The sequence below is a fragment of the Argiope bruennichi genome, chromosome 8, assembly GCF_947563725.1.
Source record: "Argiope bruennichi chromosome 8, qqArgBrue1.1, whole genome shotgun sequence".
NCBI lineage: Eukaryota > Metazoa > Arthropoda > Arachnida > Araneae > Araneidae > Argiope > Argiope bruennichi.
The window spans coordinates 1,874,838-1,896,849 of NC_079158.1; positions in this window are offsets into that span (position 1 = coordinate 1,874,838).

The window sequence follows — 22,012 nt, forward strand, 5'->3', positions numbered from 1 at the left end:
AACAATATTATAAATTTAAAATATTTCTATATTTTATCGGAATTTTAAGAGGTAAGTTCGCGCACATGCGCAAAATCTATTAATATTCTTAGCATTGTGCTTTTAAGACCAGATTTACACAATACTTAAAACTTATTGCCGAGTCGTAATGAGAATCTTTGAGACTTCAGAAGCTCTCGATTTACGCGTCTTTGTGGCTAGATCGGCAGTCTGTGTCATTGTATCTTGCTGGTCTTCTGTTCGAATCTCGAGATCGTCAAAGATTTTATAATTTTTTTTTTTTAAATAAATTTTATCTATCTTTCTCCATTATTCATAGAGTTACTATGAATCATTCCAAATCATATATTTCAAAACAATATTATAAATTTAAAATATTTCTATATTTTATCGGAATTTGAAGAGGTAAGTTCGCGCACATGCGCAAAATCTATTAATATTCTTAGCATTGTGCTTTTAAGACCAGATTTACACAATACTTAAAACTTATTGCCGAGTCGTAATGAGAATCTTTGAGACTTCAGAAGCTCTCGATTTACGCGTCTTTGTGGCTAGATCGGCAGAGTGTGTCGTTGTATTTTGCTGGTCTGTTCGAATCTCGAGATCGACAAAGATTTTATAATTTTTCTTTTTTTTTTAAATTTTATCTTTATTTCTAAATTATTCATAGAGTTACTATGAATCATTCCAAATCATATATTTCTAAACAATATTATAAATTTAAAATATTTCTATATTTTATCGGAATTTTAAGAGTCAAGTTCGCGCACATGCGCAGAATCAATTAATATTCTTAGCATTGTGCTTTTTAAACCAGATTTACACAATACTTAAAATTTATTGCCGAGTCGTAATGAGAATCTTTGACCCTTCAGAAGCTCTCGAGGTACGCGTCTTGGTGGCTAGATCGGCAGTGTGTGTCATTGTATCTTGCTGGTCTTCTATTCGAATCTCGAGATCGTCAAAGATTTTATAATTTTTCTTTTTTTTAAATAAATTTTATCTATATTTCTCCATTATTCATAGAGTTACTATGAATCATTCCAAATCATATATTTCAAAACAATATTATAAATTTAAATATTTCTATATTTTATCGGAATTTTAAGAGTCAAGTTCCCGCACATGCGCAGAATCTATTAATTTTCTTAGCATTCTGCTTTTAAAACCAGATTTACACAATACTTAAAACTTATTGCCGAGTCGTAATAAGAATCTTTGACCCTTCAGAAGCTCTCGAGGTACGAGTTTTGGTGGCTAGATCGGTAGGGTGTGTCATTGTATTTTGCTAGTCTTCTGTTCGAATCTCGAGATCGACAAATAATTTATAATTTTTCTTTTTTTAAAATAAATTTTATCTTTATTTCTCCATTATTCATAGAGTTTCTATGAATCATTCCAAATCATATATTTCAAAACAATATTATAAATTTAAAATATTTCTATATTTTATCGGAATTTTAAGAGTCAAGTTCCCGCACATGCGCAGAATCTATTAATATTCTTAGCATTGTGCTTTTAAAACCAGATTTACACAATACTTAAAACTTTTTGCCGAGTCGTAATGAGAATCTTTGACCCTTCAGAAGCTCTCGAGGTATGCGTCCTGGTGGCTAGATCGGCAGTGTGTGTCATTGTATTTTGCTGGTCTTCTGTTCGAATCTCGAGATCGACAAAGATTTTATAATTTTTCTTTTTTTTAAATAAATTTTATCTATCTTTCTCCATTATTCATAGAGTTACTATGAATCATTCCAAATCATATATTTCAAAACAATATTATAAATTTAAAATATTTCTATATTTTAACGGAATTTTAAGAGTCAAGTTCCCGCACATGCGCAGAATCTATTAATATTCTTAGCATTGTGCTTTTAAAACCAGATTTACACAATACTTAAAACTTATTGCTGAGTCGTAATGAGAATCTTTGACCCTTCAGAAGCTCTCGGGGTACGCGTCTTGGTGGCTAGATCGGCAGTGTGTGTCATTGTATCTTGCTGGTCTTCTGTTCGAATCTCGAGACCTACAAAGATTTTATAATTTTTCTTTTTTTTAAATAAATTTTATCTATATTTCTCCATTATTCATAGAGTTACTATGAATCATTCCAAATCATATATTTCAAAACAATATTATAAATTTAAAATATTTCTATATTTTATCGGAATTTTAAGAGGTAAGTTCGCGCACATGCGCAAAATCTATTAATATTCTTAGCATTGTGCTTTTAAGACCAGATTTACACAATACTTAAAACTTATTGCCGAGTCGTAATGAGAATCTTTGAGACTTCAGAAGCTCTCGATTTACGCGTCTTTGTGGCTAGATCGGCATTCTGTGTCATTGTATCTTGCTGGTCTTCTGTTCGAATCTCGAGATCGTCAAAGATTTTATAATTTTTCTTTTTTTTAAATAAATTTTATCTATATTTCTCCGTTATTCATAGAGTTACTATGAATCATTCCAAATCATATATTTCAAAACAATATTATAAATTTAAAATATTTCTATATTTTATAGGAATTTTAAGAGTCAAGTTCCCGCACATGCGCAGAATCTATTAATTTTCTTAGCATTCTGCTTTTAAAACCAGATTTACACAATACTTAAAACTTATTGCCGAGTCGTAATAAGAATCTTTGACCCTTCAGAAGCTCTCGAGGTACGAGTTTTGGTGGCTAGATCGGTAGGGTGTGTCATTGTATTTTGCTAGTCTTCTGTTCGAATCTCGAGATCGACAAATAATTTATAATTTTTCTTTTTTTAAAATAAATTTTATCTTTATTTCTCCATTATTCATAGAGTTTCTATGAATCATTCCAAATCATATATTTCAAAACAATATTATAAATTTAAAATATTTCTATATTTTATCGGAATTTTAAGAGTCAAGTTCCCGCACATGCGCAGAATCTATTAATATTCTTAGCATTGTGCTTTTAAAACCAGATTTACACAATACTTAAAACTTTTTGCCGAGTCGTAATGAGAATCTTTGACCCTTCAGAAGCTCTCGAGGTACGCGTCCTGGTGGCTAGATCGGCAGTGTGTGTCATTGTATTTTGCTGGTCTTCTGTTCGAATCTCGAGATCGACAAAGATTTTATAATTTTTCTTTTTTTTAAATAAATTTTATCTATATTTCTCCATTATTCATAGAGTTACTATGAATCATTCCAAATCATATATTTCAAAACAATATTATAAATTTAAAATATTTCTATATTTTAACGGAATTTTAAGAGTCAAGTTCCCGCACATGCGCAGAATCTATTAATATTCTTAGCATTGTGCTTTTAAAACCAGATTTACACAATACTTAAAACTTATTGCTGAGTCGTAATGAGAATCTTTGACCCTTCAGAAGCTCTCGGGGTACGCGTCTTGGTGGCTAGATCGGCAGTGTGTGTCATTGTATCTTGCTGGTCTTCTGTTCGAATCTCGAGACCTACAAAGATTTTATAATTTTTCTTTTTTTTAAATAAATTTTATCTATATTTCTCCATTATTCATAGAATTACTATGAATCATTCCAAATCATATATTTCAAAACAATATTATAAATTTAAAATATTTCTATATTTTATCGGAATTTTAAGGGTCAAGTTCCCGCACATGCGCAGAATCTATTAATATTCTTAGCTTTGTGCTTTTAAAACCAGATTTACACAATACTTAAAACTTATTGCCGAGTCGTAATGAGAATCTTTGACCCTTGAGAAGCTCTCGAGGTACGAGTCTTGGTGGCTAGATCGGCAGGGTGTGTCATTGTATTTTGCTGGTCTTCTGTTCGAATCTCGAGATCGACAAATAATTTATAATTTTTCTTTTTTTTTTAAATTTTATCTTTATTTCTCCATTATTCATAGAGTTACTATGAATCATTCCAAATCATATATTTCAAAACAATATTATAAATTTAAAATATTTCTATATTTTATCGGAATTTTAAGAGTCAAGTTCCCGCACATGCGCAGAATCTATTAATATTCTTAGCTTTGTGCTTTTAAAACCAGATTTACACAATACTTAAAACTTATTGCCGAGTCGTAATGAGAATCTTTGACCCTTGAGAAGCTCTCGAGGTACGAGTCTTGGTGGCTAGATCGGCAGGGTGTGTCATTGTTTTTTGCTGGTCTTCTGTTCGAATCTCGAGATCGACAAATAATTTATAATTTTTCTTTTTTTTTTTTAAATTTTATCTTTATTTCTCCATTATTCATAGAGTTACTATGAATCATTCCAAATCATATATTTCAAAACAATATTATAAATTTAAAATATTTCTATATTTTATCGGAATTTTAAGAGTCAAGTTCCCGCACATGCGCAGAATCTATTAATATTCTTAGCATTGTGCTTTTAAAACCAGATTTACACAATACTTAAAACTTTTTGCCGAGTCGTAATGAGAATCTTTGACCCTTCAGAAGCTCTCGAGGTACGCGTCCTGGTGGCTAGATCGGTAGGGTGTGTCATTGTATTTTGCTAGTCTTCTGTTCGAATCTCGAGATCGACAAATAATTTATAATTTTTCTTTTTTTAAAATAAATTTTATCTTTATTTCTCCATTATTCATAGAGTTTCTATGAATCATTCCAAATCATATATTTCAAAACAATATTATAAATTTAAAATATTTCTATATTTTATCGGAATTTTAAGAGTCCAGTTCCCGCACATGCGCAGAATCTATTAATATTCTTAGCTTTGTGCTTTTAAAACCAGATTTACACAATACTTAAAACTTATTGCCGAGTCGTAATGAGAATCTTTGACCCTTGAGAAGCTCTCGAGGTGCGAGTCTTGGTGGCTAGATCGGCAGGGTGTGTCATTGTATTTTGCTGGTCTTCTGTTCGAATCTCGAGATCGACAAATAATTTATAATTTTTCTTTTTTTTTTAAATTTTATCTTTATTTCTCCATTATTCATAGAGTTAATATGAATCATTCCAAATCATATATTTCAAAACAATATTATAAATTTAAAATATTTCTATATTTTATCGGAATTTTAAGAGTCAAGTTCCCGCACATGCGCAGAATCTATTAATATTCTTAGCATTGTGCTTTTAAAACCAGATTTACACAATACTTAAAACTTATTGCTGAGTCGTAATGAGAATCTTTGACCCTTCAGAAGCTCTCGATTTACGCGTCTTTGTGGCTAGATCGGCAGTGTGTGTCATTGTATCTTGCTGGTCTTCTGTTCGAATCTCGAGATCGTCAAAGATTTTATAATTTTTCTTTTTTTTAAATAAATTTTATCTATATTTCTCCATTATTCATAGAGTTACTATGAATCATTCCAAATCATATATTTCAAAACAATATTATAAATTTAAAATATTTCTATATTTTATCGGAATTTTAAGAGTCAAGTTCCCGCACATGCGCAGAATCTATTAATTTTCTTAGCATTCTGCTTTTAAAACCAGATTTACACAATACTTAAAACTTATTGCCGAGTCGTAATAAGAATCTTTGACCCTTCAGAAGCTCTCGAGGTACGAGTTTTGGTGGCTAGATCGGTAGGGTGTGTCATTGTATTTTGCTAGTCTTCTGTTCGAATCTCGAGATCGACAAATAATTTATAATTTTTCTTTTTTTAAAATAAATTTTATCTTTATTTCTCCATTATTCATAGAGTTTCTATGAATCATTCCAAATCACATATTTCAAAACATTATTATAAATTTAAAATATTTCTATATTTTATCGGAATTTTAAGAGTCAAGTTCCCGCACATGCGCAGAATCTATTAATATTCTTAGCATTGTGCTTTTAAAACCAGATTTACACAATACTTAAAACTTTTTGCCGAGTCGTAATGAGAATCTTTGACCCTTCAGAAGCTCTCGAGGTACGCGTCCTGGTGGCTAGATCGGCAGTGTGTGTCATTGTATTTTGCTGGTCTTCTGTTCGAATCTCGAGATCGACAAAGATTTTATAATTTTTCTTTTTTTTAAATAAATTTTATCTATATTTCTCCATTATTCATAGAGTTACTATGAATCATTCCAAATCATATATTTCAAAACAATATTATAAATTTAAAATATTTCTATATTTTAACGGAATTTTAAGAGTCAAGTTCGCGCACATGCGCAGAATCAATTAATATTCTTAGCATTGTGCTTTTTAAACCAGATTTACACAATACTTAAAACTTATTGCCGAGTCGTAATGAGAATCTTTGACCCTTCAGAAGCTCTCGAGGTACGAGTTTTGGTGGCTAGATCGGTAGGGTGTGTCATTGTATTTTGCTAGTCTTCTGTTCGAATCTCGAGATCGACAAATAATTTATAATTTTTCTTTTTTTAAAATAAATTTTATCTTTATTTCTCCATTATTCATAGAGTTTCTATGAATCATTCAAAATCATATATTTCAAAACATTATTATAAATTTAAAATATTTCTATATTTTATCGGAATTTTAAGAGTCAAGTTCCCGCACATGCGCAGAATCTATTAATATTCTTAGCATTGTGCTTTTAAAACCAGATTTACACAATACTTAAAACTTTTTGCCGAGTCGTAATGAGAATCTTTGACCCTTCAGAAGCTCTCGAGGTACGCGTCCTGGTGGCTAGATCGGTAGGGTGTGTCATTGTATTTTGCTAGTCTTCTGTTCGAATCTCGAGATCGACAAATAATTTATAATTTTTCTTTTTTTAAAATAAATTTTATCTTTATTTCTCCATTATTCATAGAGTTTCTATGAATCATTCCAAATCATATATTTCAAAACAATATTATAAATTTAAAATATTTCTATATTTTATCGGAATTTTAAGAGTCCAGTTCCCGCACATGCGCAGAATCTATTAATATTCTTAGCTTTGTGCTTTTAAAACCAGATTTACACAATACTTAAAACTTATTGCCGAGTCGTAATGAGAATCTTTGACCCTTGAGAAGCTCTCGAGGTGCGAGTCTTGGTGGCTAGATCGGCAGGGTGTGTCATTGTATTTTGCTGGTCTTCTGTTCGAATCTCGAGATCGACAAATAATTTATAATTTTTCTTTTTTTTTTAAATTTTATCTTTATTTCTCCATTATTCATAGAGTTAATATGAATCATTCCAAATCATATATTTCAAAACAATATTATAAATTTAAAATATTTCTATATTTTATCGGAATTTTAAGAGTCAAGTTCCCGCACATGCGCAGAATCTATTAATATTCTTAGCATTGTGCTTTTAAAACCAGATTTACACAATACTTAAAACTTATTGCTGAGTCGTAATGAGAATCTTTGACCCTTCAGAAGCTCTCGATTTACGCGTCTTTGTGGCTAGATCGGCAGTGTGTGTCATTGTATCTTGCTGGTCTTCTGTTCGAATCTCGAGATCGTCAAAGATTTTATAATTTTTCTTTTTTTTAAATAAATTTTATCTATATTTCTCCATTATTCATAGAGTTACTATGAATCATTCCAAATCATATATTTCAAAACAATATTATAAATTTAAAATATTTCTATATTTTATCGGAATTTTAAGAGTCAAGTTCCCGCACATGCGCAGAATCTATTAATTTTCTTAGCATTCTGCTTTTAAAACCAGATTTACACAATACTTAAAACTTATTGCCGAGTCGTAATAAGAATCTTTGACCCTTCAGAAGCTCTCGAGGTACGAGTTTTGGTGGCTAGATCGGTAGGGTGTGTCATTGTATTTTGCTAGTCTTCTGTTCGAATCTCGAGATCGACAAATAATTTATAATTTTTCTTTTTTTAAAATAAATTTTATCTTTATTTCTCCATTATTCATAGAGTTTCTATGAATCATTCCAAATCACATATTTCAAAACATTATTATAAATTTAAAATATTTCTATATTTTATCGGAATTTTAAGAGTCAAGTTCCCGCACATGCGCAGAATCTATTAATATTCTTAGCATTGTGCTTTTAAAACCAGATTTACACAATACTTAAAACTTTTTGCCGAGTCGTAATGAGAATCTTTGACCCTTCAGAAGCTCTCGAGGTACGCGTCCTGGTGGCTAGATCGGCAGTGTGTGTCATTGTATTTTGCTGGTCTTCTGTTCGAATCTCGAGATCGACAAAGATTTTATAATTTTTCTTTTTTTTAAATAAATTTTATCTATATTTCTCCATTATTCATAGAGTTACTATGAATCATTCCAAATCATATATTTCAAAACAATATTATAAATTTAAAATATTTCTATATTTTAACGGAATTTTAAGAGTCAAGTTCGCGCACATGCGCAGAATCAATTAATATTCTTAGCATTGTGCTTTTTAAACCAGATTTACACAATACTTAAAACTTATTGCCGAGTCGTAATGAGAATCTTTGACCCTTCAGAAGCTCTCGAGGTACGAGTTTTGGTGGCTAGATCGGTAGGGTGTGTCATTGTATTTTGCTAGTCTTCTGTTCGAATCTCGAGATCGACAAATAATTTATAATTTTTCTTTTTTTAAAATAAATTTTATCTTTATTTCTCCATTATTCATAGAGTTTCTATGAATCATTCAAAATCATATATTTCAAAACATTATTATAAATTTAAAATATTTCTATATTTTATCGGAATTTTAAGAGTCAAGTTCCCGCACATGCGCAGAATCTATTAATATTCTTAGCATTGTGCTTTTAAAACCAGATTTACACAATACTTAAAACTTTTTGCCGAGTCGTAATGAGAATCTTTGACCCTTCAGAAGCTCTCGAGGTACGCGTCCTGGTGGCTAGATCGGCAGTGTGTGTCATTGTATTTTGCTGGTCTTCTGTTCGAATCTCGAGATCGACAAAGATTTTATAATTTTTCTTTTTTTTAAATAAATTTTATCTATATTTCTCCATTATTCATAGAGTTACTATGAATCATTCCAAATCATATATTTCAAAACAATATTATAAATTTAAAATATTTCTATATTTTAACGGAATTTTAAGAGTCAAGTTCGCGCACATGCGCAGAATCAATTAATATTCTTAGCATTGTGCTTTTTAAACCAGATTTACACAATACTTAAAATTTATTGCCGAGTCGTAATGAGAATCTTTGACCCTTCAGAAGCTCTCGAGGTACGCGTCTTGGTGGCTAGATCGGCAGTGTGTGTCATTGTATCTTGCTGGTCTTCTATTCGAATCTCGAGATCGTCAAAGATTTTATAATTTTTCTTTTTTTTAAATAAATTTTATCTATATTTCTCCATTATTCATAGAGTTACTATGAATCATTCCAAATCATATATTTCAAAACAATATTATAAATTTAAAATATTTCTATATTTTATCGGAATTTTAAGAGTCAAGTTCCCGCACATGCGCAGAATCTATTAATTTTCTTAGCATTCTGCTTTTAAAACCAGATTTACACAATACTTAAAACTTATTGCCGAGTCGTAATAAGAATCTTTGACCCTTCAGAAGCTCTCGAGGTACGAGTTTTGGTGGCTAGATCGGTAGGGTGTGTCATTGTATTTTGCTAGTCTTCTGTTCGAATCTCGAGATCGACAAATAATTTATAATTTTTCTTTTTTTAAAATAAATTTTATCTTTATTTCTCCATTATTCATAGAGTTTCTATGAATCATTCCAAATCATATATTTCAAAACAATATTATAAATTTAAAATATTTCTATATTTTATCGGAATTTTAAGAGTCAAGTTCCCGCACATGCGCAGAATCTATTAATATTCTTAGCATTGTGCTTTTAAAACCAGATTTACACAATACTTAAAACTTTTTGCCGAGTCGTAATGAGAATCTTTGACCCTTCAGAAGCTCTCGAGGTATGCGTCCTGGTGGCTAGATCGGCAGTGTGTGTCATTGTATTTTGCTGGTCTTCTGTTCGAATCTCGAGATCGACAAATAATTTATAATTTTTCTTTTTTTAAAATAAATTTTATCTTTATTTCTCCATTATTCATAGAGTTTCTATGAATCATTCCAAATCATATATTTCAAAACAATATTATAAATTTAAAATATTTCTATATTTTAACGGAATTTTAAGAGTCAAGTTCGCGCACATGCGCAGAATCAATTAATATTCTTAGCATTGTGCTTTTTAAACCAGATTTACACAATACTTAAAACTTATTGCCGAGTCGTAATGAGAATCTTTGACCCTTCAGAAGCTCTCGAGGTACGAGTTTTGGTGGCTAGATCGGTAGGGTGTGTCATTGTATTTTGCTAGTCTTCTGTTCGAATCTCGAGATCGACAAATAATTTATAATTTTTCTTTTTTTAAAATAAATTTTATCTTTATTTCTCCATTATTCATAGAGTTTCTATGAATCATTCAAAATCATATATTTCAAAACATTATTATAAATTTAAAATATTTCTATATTTTATCGGAATTTTAAGAGTCAAGTTCCCGCACATGCGCAGAATCTATTAATATTCTTAGCATTGTGCTTTTAAAACCAGATTTACACAATACTTAAAACTTTTTGCCGAGTCGTAATGAGAATCTTTGACCCTTCAGAAGCTCTCGAGGTACGCGTCCTGGTGGCTAGATCGGCAGTGTGTGTCATTGTATTTTGCTGGTCTTCTGTTCGAATCTCGAGATCGACAAAGATTTTATAATTTTTCTTTTTTTTAAATAAATTTTATCTATATTTCTCCATTATTCATAGAGTTACTATGAATCATTCCAAATCATATATTTCAAAACAATATTATAAATTTAAAATATTTCTATATTTTAACGGAATTTTAAGAGTCAAGTTCGCGCACATGCGCAGAATCAATTAATATTCTTAGCATTGTGCTTTTTAAACCAGATTTACACAATACTTAAAATTTATTGCCGAGTCGTAATGAGAATCTTTGACCCTTCAGAAGCTCTCGAGGTACGCGTCTTGGTGGCTAGATCGGCAGTGTGTGTCATTGTATCTTGCTGGTCTTCTATTCGAATCTCGAGATCGTCAAAGATTTTATAATTTTTCTTTTTTTTAAATAAATTTTATCTATATTTCTCCATTATTCATAGAGTTACTATGAATCATTCCAAATCATATATTTCAAAACAATATTATAAATTTAAAATATTTCTATATTTTATCGGAATTTTAAGAGTCAAGTTCCCGCACATGCGCAGAATCTATTAATTTTCTTAGCATTCTGCTTTTAAAACCAGATTTACACAATACTTAAAACTTATTGCCGAGTCGTAATAAGAATCTTTGACCCTTCAGAAGCTCTCGAGGTACGAGTTTTGGTGGCTAGATCGGTAGGGTGTGTCATTGTATTTTGCTAGTCTTCTGTTCGAATCTCGAGATCGACAAATAATTTATAATTTTTCTTTTTTTAAAATAAATTTTATCTTTATTTCTCCATTATTCATAGAGTTTCTATGAATCATTCCAAATCATATATTTCAAAACAATATTATAAATTTAAAATATTTCTATATTTTATCGGAATTTTAAGAGTCAAGTTCCCGCACATGCGCAGAATCTATTAATATTCTTAGCATTGTGCTTTTAAAACCAGATTTACACAATACTTAAAACTTTTTGCCGAGTCGTAATGAGAATCTTTGACCCTTCAGAAGCTCTCGAGGTATGCGTCCTGGTGGCTAGATCGGCAGTGTGTGTCATTGTATTTTGCTGGTCTTCTGTTCGAATCTCGAGATCGACAAAGATTTTATAATTTTTCTTTTTTTTAAATAAATTTTATCTATCTTTCTCCATTATTCATAGAGTTACTATGAATCATTCCAAATCATATATTTCAAAACAATATTATAAATTTAAAATATTTCTATATTTTAACGGAATTTTAGGAGTCAAGTTCCCGCACATGCGCAGAATCTATTAATATTCTTAGCATTGTGCTTTTAAAACCAGATTTACACAATACTTAAAACTTATTGCTGAGTCGTAATGAGAATCTTTGACCCTTCAGAAGCTCTCGGGGTACGCGTCTTGGTGGCTAGATCGGCAGTGTGTGTCATTGTATCTTGCTGGTCTTCTGTTCGAATCTCGAGACCTACAAAGATTTTATAATTTTTCTTTTTTTTTAAATAAATTTTATCTTTGTTTTTCCATTATTCATAGAGTTACTATGAATCAATCCAAATCATATATTTCAAAACAATATTATAAATTTAAAATATTTCTATATTTTATCGGAATTTTAAGAGTCAAGTTCCCGCACATGCGCAGAATCTTCTAATATTCTTAGCATTGTGCTTTTAAAACCAGATTTACACAATACTTAAAACTTATTGCCGAATCGTAATGAGAATCTTTGACACTTCAGAAGCTCTCGAGGGACGAGTCTTGGTGGCTATATCGGCAGGGTGTGTCATTGTATTTTGCTGGTCTTCTGTTCGAATCTCGAGATCGACAAATAATTTATAATTTTTCTTTTTTTTAAATAATTCTTATCTTTATTTCTCCATTATTCATAGAGTTTCTATGAATCATTCCTAATCATATATTTCAAAACAATATTACAAATTTAAAATTTTTCTATATTTTATCGGAATTTTAAGAGTCAAGTTCCCGCACATGCGCAGAATCTTCTAATATTCTTAGCATTGTGCTTTTAAAACCAGATTTACACAATACTTAAAACTTATTGCCGAATCGTAATGAGAATGTTTGACACTTCAGAAGCTCTCGAGGGACGAGTCTTGGTGGCTATATCGGCAGGGTGTGTCATTTTATTTTGCTGGTCTTCTGTTCGAATCTCGAGATCGACAAATAATTTATAATTTTTCTTTTTTTAAAATAAATTTTATCTTTATTTTTCCATTATTCATAGAGTTACTATGAATCATTCCAAATCATATATTTCAAAACAATATTATAAATTTAAAATATTTCTATATTTTAACGGAATTTTAAGAGTCAAGTTCCCGCACATGCGCAGAATCTATTAATATTCTTAGCATTGTGCTTTTAAAACCAGATTTACACAATACTTAAAACTTATTGCTGAGTCGTAATGAGAATCTTTGACCCTTCAGAAGCTCTCGGGGTACGCGTCTTGGTGGCTAGATCGGCAGTGTGTGTCATTGTATCTTGCTGGTCTTCTGTTCGAATCTCGAGGTCTACAAAGATTTTATAATTTTTCTTTTTTTTAAATAAATTTTATCTATATTTCTCCATTATTCATAGAGTTACTATGAATCATTCCAAATCATATATTTCAAAACAATATTATAAATTTAAAATATTTCTATATTTTATCGGAATTTTAAGAGGTAAGTTCGCGCACATGCGCAAAATCTATTAATATTCTTAGCATTGTGCTTTTAAGACCAGATTTACACAATACTTAAAACTTATTGCCGAGTCGTAATGAGAATCTTTGAGACTTCAGAAGCTCTCGATTTACGCGTCTTTGTGGCTAGATCGGCAGAGTGTGTCGTTGTATTTTGCTGGTCTGTTCGAATCTCGAGATCGACAAAGATTTTATAATTTTTCTTTTTTTTTTAAATTTTATCTTTATTTCTAAATTATTCATAGAGTTACTATGAATCATTCCAAATCATATATTTCTAAACAATATTATAAATTTAAAATATTTCTATATTTTATCGGAATTTTAAGAGTCAAGTTCGCGCACATGCGCAGAATCAATTAATATTCTTAGCATTGTGCTTTTTAAACCAGATTTACACAATACTTAAAATTTATTGCCGAGTCGTAATGAGAATCTTTGACCCTTCAGAAGCTCTCGAGGTACGCGTCTTGGTGGCTAGATCGGCAGTGTGTGTCATTGTATCTTGCTGGTCTTCTATTCGAATCTCGAGATCGTCAAAGATTTTATAATTTTTCTTTTTTTTAAATAAATTTTATCTATATTTCTCCATTATTCATAGAGTTACTATGAATCATTCCAAATCATATATTTCAAAACAATATTATAAATTTAAAATATTTCTATATTTTATCGGAATTTTAAGAGTCAAGTTCCCGCACATGCGCAGAATCTATTAATTTTCTTAGCATTCTGCTTTTAAAACCAGATTTACACAATACTTAAAACTTATTGCCGAGTCGTAATAAGAATCTTTGACCCTTCAGAAGCTCTCGAGGTACGAGTTTTGGTGGCTAGATCGGTAGGGTGTGTCATTGTATTTTGCTAGTCTTCTGTTCGAATCTCGAGATCGACAAATAATTTATAATTTTTCTTTTTTTAAAATAAATTTTATCTTTATTTCTCCATTATTCATAGAGTTTCTATGAATCATTCCAAATCATATATTTCAAAACAATATTATAAATTTAAAATATTTCTATATTTTATCGGAATTTTAAGAGTCAAGTTCCCGCACATGCGCAGAATCTATTAATATTCTTAGCATTGTGCTTTTAAAACCAGATTTACACAATACTTAAAACTTTTTGCCGAGTCGTAATGAGAATCTTTGACCCTTCAGAAGCTCTCGAGGTATGCGTCCTGGTGGCTAGATCGGCAGTGTGTGTCATTGTATTTTGCTGGTCTTCTGTTCGAATCTCGAGATCGACAAAGATTTTATAATTTTTCTTTTTTTTAAATAAATTTTATCTATCTTTCTCCATTATTCATAGAGTTACTATGAATCATTCCAAATCATATATTTCAAAACAATATTATAAATTTAAAATATTTCTATATTTTAACGGAATTTTAAGAGTCAAGTTCCCGCACATGCGCAGAATCTATTAATATTCTTAGCATTGTGCTTTTAAAACCAGATTTACACAATACTTAAAACTTATTGCTGAGTCGTAATGAGAATCTTTGACCCTTCAGAAGCTCTCGGGGTACGCGTCTTGGTGGCTAGATCGGCAGTGTGTGTCATTGTATCTTGCTGGTCTTCTGTTCGAATCTCGAGACCTACAAAGATTTTATAATTTTTCTTTTTTTTAAATAAATTTTATCTATATTTCTCCATTATTCATAGAGTTACTATGAATCATTCCAAATCATATATTTCAAAACAATATTATAAATTTAAAATATTTCTATATTTTATCGGAATTTTAAGAGGTAAGTTCGCGCACATGCGCAAAATCTATTAATATTCTTAGCATTGTGCTTTTAAGACCAGATTTACACAATACTTAAAACTTATTGCCGAGTCGTAATGAGAATCTTTGAGACTTCAGAAGCTCTCGATTTACGCGTCTTTGTGGCTAGATCGGCAGTCTGTGTCATTGTATCTTGCTGGTCTTCTGTTCGAATCTCGAGATCGTCAAAGATTTTATAATTTTTCTTTTTTTTAAATAAATTTTATCTATATTTCTCCGTTATTCATAGAGTTACTATGAATCATTCCAAATCATATATTTCAAAACAATATTACAAATTTAAAATATTTCTATATTTTATAGGAATTTTAAGAGTCAAGTTCCCGCACATGCGCAGAATCTATTAATTTTCTTAGCATTCTGCTTTTAAAACCAGATTTACACAATACTTAAAACTTATTGCCGAGTCGTAATAAGAATCTTTGACCCTTCAGAAGCTCTCGAGGTACGAGTTTTGGTGGCTAGATCGGTAGGGTGTGTCATTGTATTTTGCTAGTCTTCTGTTCGAATCTCGAGATCGACAAATAATTTATAATTTTTCTTTTTTTAAAATAAATTTTATCTTTATTTCTCCATTATTCATAGAGTTTCTATGAATCATTCCAAATCATATATTTCAAAACAATATTATAAATTTAAAATATTTCTATATTTTATCGGAATTTTAAGAGTCAAGTTCCCGCACATGCGCAGAATCTATTAATATTCTTAGCATTGTGCTTTTAAAACCAGATTTACACAATACTTAAAACTTTTTGCCGAGTCGTAATGAGAATCTTTGACCCTTCAGAAGCTCTCGAGGTACGCGTCCTGGTGGCTAGATCGGCAGTGTGTGTCATTGTATTTTGCTGGTCTTCTGTTCGAATCTCAAGATCGACAAAGATTTTATAATTTTTCTTTTTTTTAAATAAATTTTATCTATATTTCTCCATTATTCATAGAGTTACTATGAATCATTCCAAATCATATATTTCAAAACAATATTATAAATTTAAAATATTTCTATATTTTATCGGAATTTGAAGAGGTAAGTTCGCGCACATGCGCAAAATCTATTAATATTCTTAGCATTGTGCTTTTAAGACCAGATTTACACAATACTTAAAACTTATTGCCGAGTCGTAATGAGAATCTTTGAGACTTCAGAAGCTCTCGATTTACGCGTCTTTGTGGCTAGATCGGCAGAGTGTGTCGTTGTATTTTGCTGGTCTGTTCGAATCTCGAGATCGACAAAGATTTTATAATTTTTCTTTTTTTTTTAAATTTTATCTTTATTTCTAAATTATTCATAGAGTTACTATGAATCATTCCAAATCATATATTTCTAAACAATATTATAAATTTAAAATATTTCTATATTTTATCGGAATTTTAAGAGTCAAGTTCGCGCACATGCGCAGAATCAATTAATATTCTTAGCATTGTGCTTTTTAAACCAGATTTACACAATACTTAAAATTTATTGCCGAGTCGTAATGAGAATCTTTGACCCTTCAGAAGCTCTCGAGGTACGCGTCTTGGTGGCTAGATCGGCAGTGTGTGTCATTGTATCTTGCTGGTCTTCTATTCGAATCTCGAGATCGTCAAAGATTTTATAATTTTTCTTTTTTTTAAATAAATTTTATCTATATTTCTCCATTATTCATAGAGTTACTATGAATCATTCCAAATCATATATTTCAAAACAATATTATAAATTTAAAATATTTCTATATTTTATCGGAATTTTAAGAGTCAAGTTCCCGCACATGCGCAGAATCTATTAATATTCTTAGCATTGTGCTTTTAAAACCAGATTTACACAATACTTAAAACTTTTTGCCGAGTCGTAATGAGAATCTTTGACCCTTCAGAAGCTCTCGAGGTATGCGTCCTGGTGGCTAGATCGGCAGTGTGTGTCATTGTATTTTGCTGGTCTTCTGTTCGAATCTCGAGATCGACAAAGATTTTATAATTTTTCTTTTTTTTAAATAAATTTTATCTATCTTTCTCCATTATTCATAGAGTTACTATGAATCATTCCAAATCATATATTTCAAAACAATATTATAAATTTAAAATATTTCTATATTTTAACGGAATTTTAAGAGTCAAGTTCCCGCACATGCGCAGAATCTATTAATATTCTTAGCATTGTGCTTTTAAAACCAGATTTACACAATACTTAAAACTTATTGCTGAGTCGTAATGAGAATCTTTGACCCTTCAGAAGCTCTCGGGGTACGCGTCTTGGTGGCTAGATCGGCAGTGTGTGTCATTGTATCTTGCTGGTCTTCTGTTCGAATCTCGAGACCTACAAAGATTTTATAATTTTTCTTTTTTTTAAATAAATTTTATCTATATTTCTCCATTATTCATAGAGTTACTATGAATCATTCCAAATCATATATTTCAAAACAATATTATAAATTTAAAATATTTCTATATTTTATCGGAATTTTAAGAGGTAAGTTCGCGCACATGCGCAAAATCTATTAATATTCTTAGCATTGTGCTTTTAAGACCAGATTTACACAATACTTAAAACTTATTGCCGAGTCGTAATGAGAATCTTTGAGACTTCAGAAGCTCTCGATTTACGCGTCTTTGTGGCTAGATCGGCATTCTGTGTCATTGTATCTTGCTGGTCTTCTGTTCGAATCTCGAGATCGTCAAAGATTTTATAATTTTTCTTTTTTTTAAATAAATTTTATCTATATTTCTCCGTTATTCATAGAGTTACTATGAATCATTCCAAATCATATATTTCAAAACAATATTATAAATTTAAAATATTTCTATATTTTATAGGAATTTTAAGAGTCAAGTTCCCGCACATGCGCAGAATCTATTAATTTTCTTAGCATTCTGCTTTTAAAACCAGATTTACACAATACTTAAAACTTATTGCCGAGTCGTAATAAGAATCTTTGACCCTTCAGAAGCTCTCGAGGTACGAGTTTTGGTGGCTAGATCGGTAGGGTGTGTCATTGTATTTTGCTAGTCTTCTGTTCGAATCTCGAGATCGACAAATAATTTATAATTTTTCTTTTTTTAAAATAAATTTTATCTTTATTTCTCCATTATTCATAGAGTTTCTATGAATCATTCCAAATCATATATTTCAAAACAATATTATAAATTTAAAATATTTCTATATTTTATCGGAATTTTAAGAGTCAAGTTCCCGCACATGCGCAGAATCTATTAATATTCTTAGCATTGTGCTTTTAAAACCAGATTTACACAATACTTAAAACTTTTTGCCGAGTCGTAATGAGAATCTTTGACCCTTCAGAAGCTCTCGAGGTACGCGTCCTGGTGGCTAGATCGGCAGTGTGTGTCATTGTATTTTGCTGGTCTTCTGTTCGAATCTCGAGATCGACAAAGATTTTATAATTTTTCTTTTTTTTAAATAAATTTTATCTATATTTCTCCATTATTCATAGAGTTACTATGAATCATTCCAAATCATATATTTCAAAACAATATTATAAATTTAAAATATTTCTATATTTTAACGGAATTTTAAGAGTCAAGTTCCCGCACATGCACAGAATCTATTAATATTCTTAGCATTGTGCTTTTAAAACCAGATTTACACAATACTTAAAACTTATTGCTGAGTCGTAATGAGAATCTTTGACCCTTCAGAAGCTCTCGGGGTACGCGTCTTGGTGGCTAGATCGGCAGTGTGTGTCATTGTATCTTGCTGGTCTTCTGTTCGAATCTCGAGACCTACAAAGATTTTATAATTTTTCTTTTTTTTAAATAAATTTTATCTATATTTCTCCATTATTCATAGAGTTACTATGAATCATTCCAAATCATATATTTCAAAACAATATTATAAATTTAAAATATTTCTATATTTTATCGGAATTTTAAGGGTCAAGTTCCCGCACATGCGCAGAATCTATTAATATTCTTAGCTTTGTGCTTTTAAAACCAGATTTACACAATACTTAAAACTTATTGCCGAGTCGTAATGAGAATCTTTGACCCTTGAGAAGCTCTCGAGGTACGAGTCTTGGTGGCTAGATCGGCAGGGTGTGTCATTGTATTTTGCTGGTCTTCTGTTCGAATCTCGAGATCGACAAATAATTTATAATTTTTCTTTTTTTTTTAAATTTTATCTTTATTTCTCCATTATTCATAGAGTTACTATGAATCATTCCAAATCATATATTTCAAAACAATATTATAAATTTAAAATATTTCTATATTTTATCGGAATTTTAAGAGTCAAGTTCCCGCACATGCGCAGAATCTATTAATATTCTTAGCTTTGTGCTTTTAAAACCAGATTTACACAATACTTAAAACTTATTGCCGAGTCGTAATGAGAATCTTTGACCCTTGAGAAGCTCTCGAGGTACGAGTCTTGGTGGCTAGATCGGCAGGGTGTGTAATTGTTTTTTGCTGGTCTTCTGTTCGAATCTCGAGATCGACAAATAATTTATAATTTTTCTTTTTTTTTTTAAATTTTATCTTTATTTCTCCATTATTCATAGAGTTACTATGAATCATTCCAAATCATATATTTCAAAACAATATTATAAATTTAAAATATTTCTATATTTTATCGGAATTTTAAGAGTCAAGTTCCCGCACATGCGCAGAATCTATTAATATTCTTAGCATTGTGCTTTTAAAACCAGATTTACACAATACTTAAAACTTTTTGCCGAGTCGTAATGAGAATCTTTGACCCTTCAGAAGCTCTCGAGGTACGCGTCCTGGTGGCTAGATCGGTAGGGTGTGTCATTGTATTTTGCTAGTCTTCTGTTCGAATCTCGAGATCGACAAATAATTTATAATTTTTCTTTTTTTAAAATAAATTTTATCTTTATTTCTCCATTATTCATAGAGTTTCTATGAATCATTCCAAATCATATATTTCAAAACAATATTATAAATTTAAAATATTTCTATATTTTATCGGAATTTTAAGAGTCCAGTTCCCGCACATGCGCAGAATCTATTAATATTCTTAGCTTTGTGCTTTTAAAACCAGATTTACACAATACTTAAAACTTATTGCCGAGTCGTAATGAGAATCTTTGACCCTTGAGAAGCTCTCGAGGTGCGAGTCTTGGTGGCTAGATCGGCAGGGTGTGTCATTGTATTTTGCTGGTCTTCTGTTCGAATCTCGAGATCGACAAATAATTTATAATTTTTCTTTTTTTTTTTAAATTTTATCTTTATTTCTCCATTATTCATAGAGTTAATATGAATCATTCCAAATCATATATTTCAAAACAATATTATAAATTTAAAATATTTCTATATTTTATCGGAATTTTAAGAGTCAAGTTCCCGCACATGCGCAGAATCTATTAATATTCTTAGCATTGTGCTTTTAAAACCAGATTTACACAATACTTAAAACTTATTGCTGAGTCGTAATGAGAATCTTTGACCCTTCAGAAGCTCTCGATTTACGCGTCTTTGTGGCTAGATCGGCAGTGTGTGTCATTGTATCTTGCTGGTCTTCTGTTCGAATCTCGAGATCGTCAAAGATTTTATAATTTTTCTTTTTTTTAAATAAATTTTATCTATATTTCTCCATTATTCATAGAGTTACTATGAATCATTCCAAATCATATATTTCAAAACAATATTATAAATTTAAAATATTTCTATATTTTATCGGAATTTTAAGAGTCAAGTTCCCGCACATGCGCAGAATCTATTAATTTTCTTAGCATTCTGCTTTTAAAACCAGATTTACACAATACTTAAAACTTATTGCCGAGTCGTAATAAGAATCTTTGACCCTTCAGAAGCTCTCGAGGTACGAGTTTTGGTGGCTAGATCGGTAGGATGTGTCATTGTATTTTGCTAGTCTTCTGTTCGAATCTCGAGATCGACAAATAATTTATAATTTTTCTTTTTTTAAAATAAATTTTATCTTTATTTCTCCATTATTCATAGAGTTTCTATGAATCATTCCAAATCATATATTTCAAAACATTATTATAAATTTAAAATATTTCTATATTTTATCGGAATTTTAAGAGTCAAGTTCCCGCACATGCGCAGAATCTATTAATATTCTTAGCATTGTGCTTTTAAAACCAGATTTACACAATACTTAAAACTTTTTGCCGAGTCGTAATGAGAATCTTTGACCCTTCAGAAGCTCTCGAGGTACGCGTCCTGGTGGCTAGATCGGCAGTGTGTGTCATTGTATTTTGCTGGTCTTCTGTTCGAATCTCGAGATCGACAAAGATTTTATAATTTTTCTTTTTTTTAAATAAATTTTATCTATATTTCTCCATTATTCATAGAGTTACTATGAATCATTCCAAATCATATATTTCAAAACAATATTATAAATTTAAAATATTTCTATATTTTAACGGAATTTTAAGAGTCAAGTTCCCGCACATGCGCAGAATCTATTAATATTCTTAGCATTGTGCTTTTAAAACCAGATTTACACAATACTTAAAACTTATTGCTGAGTCGTAATGAGAATCTTTGAATCTTCAGAAGCTCTCGGGGTACGCGTCTTGGTGGCTAGATCGGCAGTGTGTGTCATTGTATCTTGCTGGTCTTCTGTTCGAATCTCGAGACCTACAAAGATTTTATAATTTTTCTTTTTTTTAAATAAATTTTATCTATATTTCTCCATTATTCATAGAGTTACTATGAATCATTCCAAATCATATATTTCAAAACAATATTATAAATTTAAAATATTTCTATATTTTATCGGAATTTTAAGAGGTAAGTTCGCGCACATGCGCAGAATCTATTAATATTCTTAGTATTGTGCTTTTAAAACCAGATTTACACAATACTTAAAACTTATTGCCGAGTCGTAATGAGAATCTTTGAAACTTCAGAAGCTCTCGAGGGACGAGTCTTGGTGGCTATATCGGCAGGGTGTGTCATTGTATTTTGCTGGTCTTCTGTTCGAATCTCGAGATCGACAAAGATTTTATAATTTTTCTTTTTTTTTAAATTTTATCTTTATTTCTAAATTATTCATAGAGTTT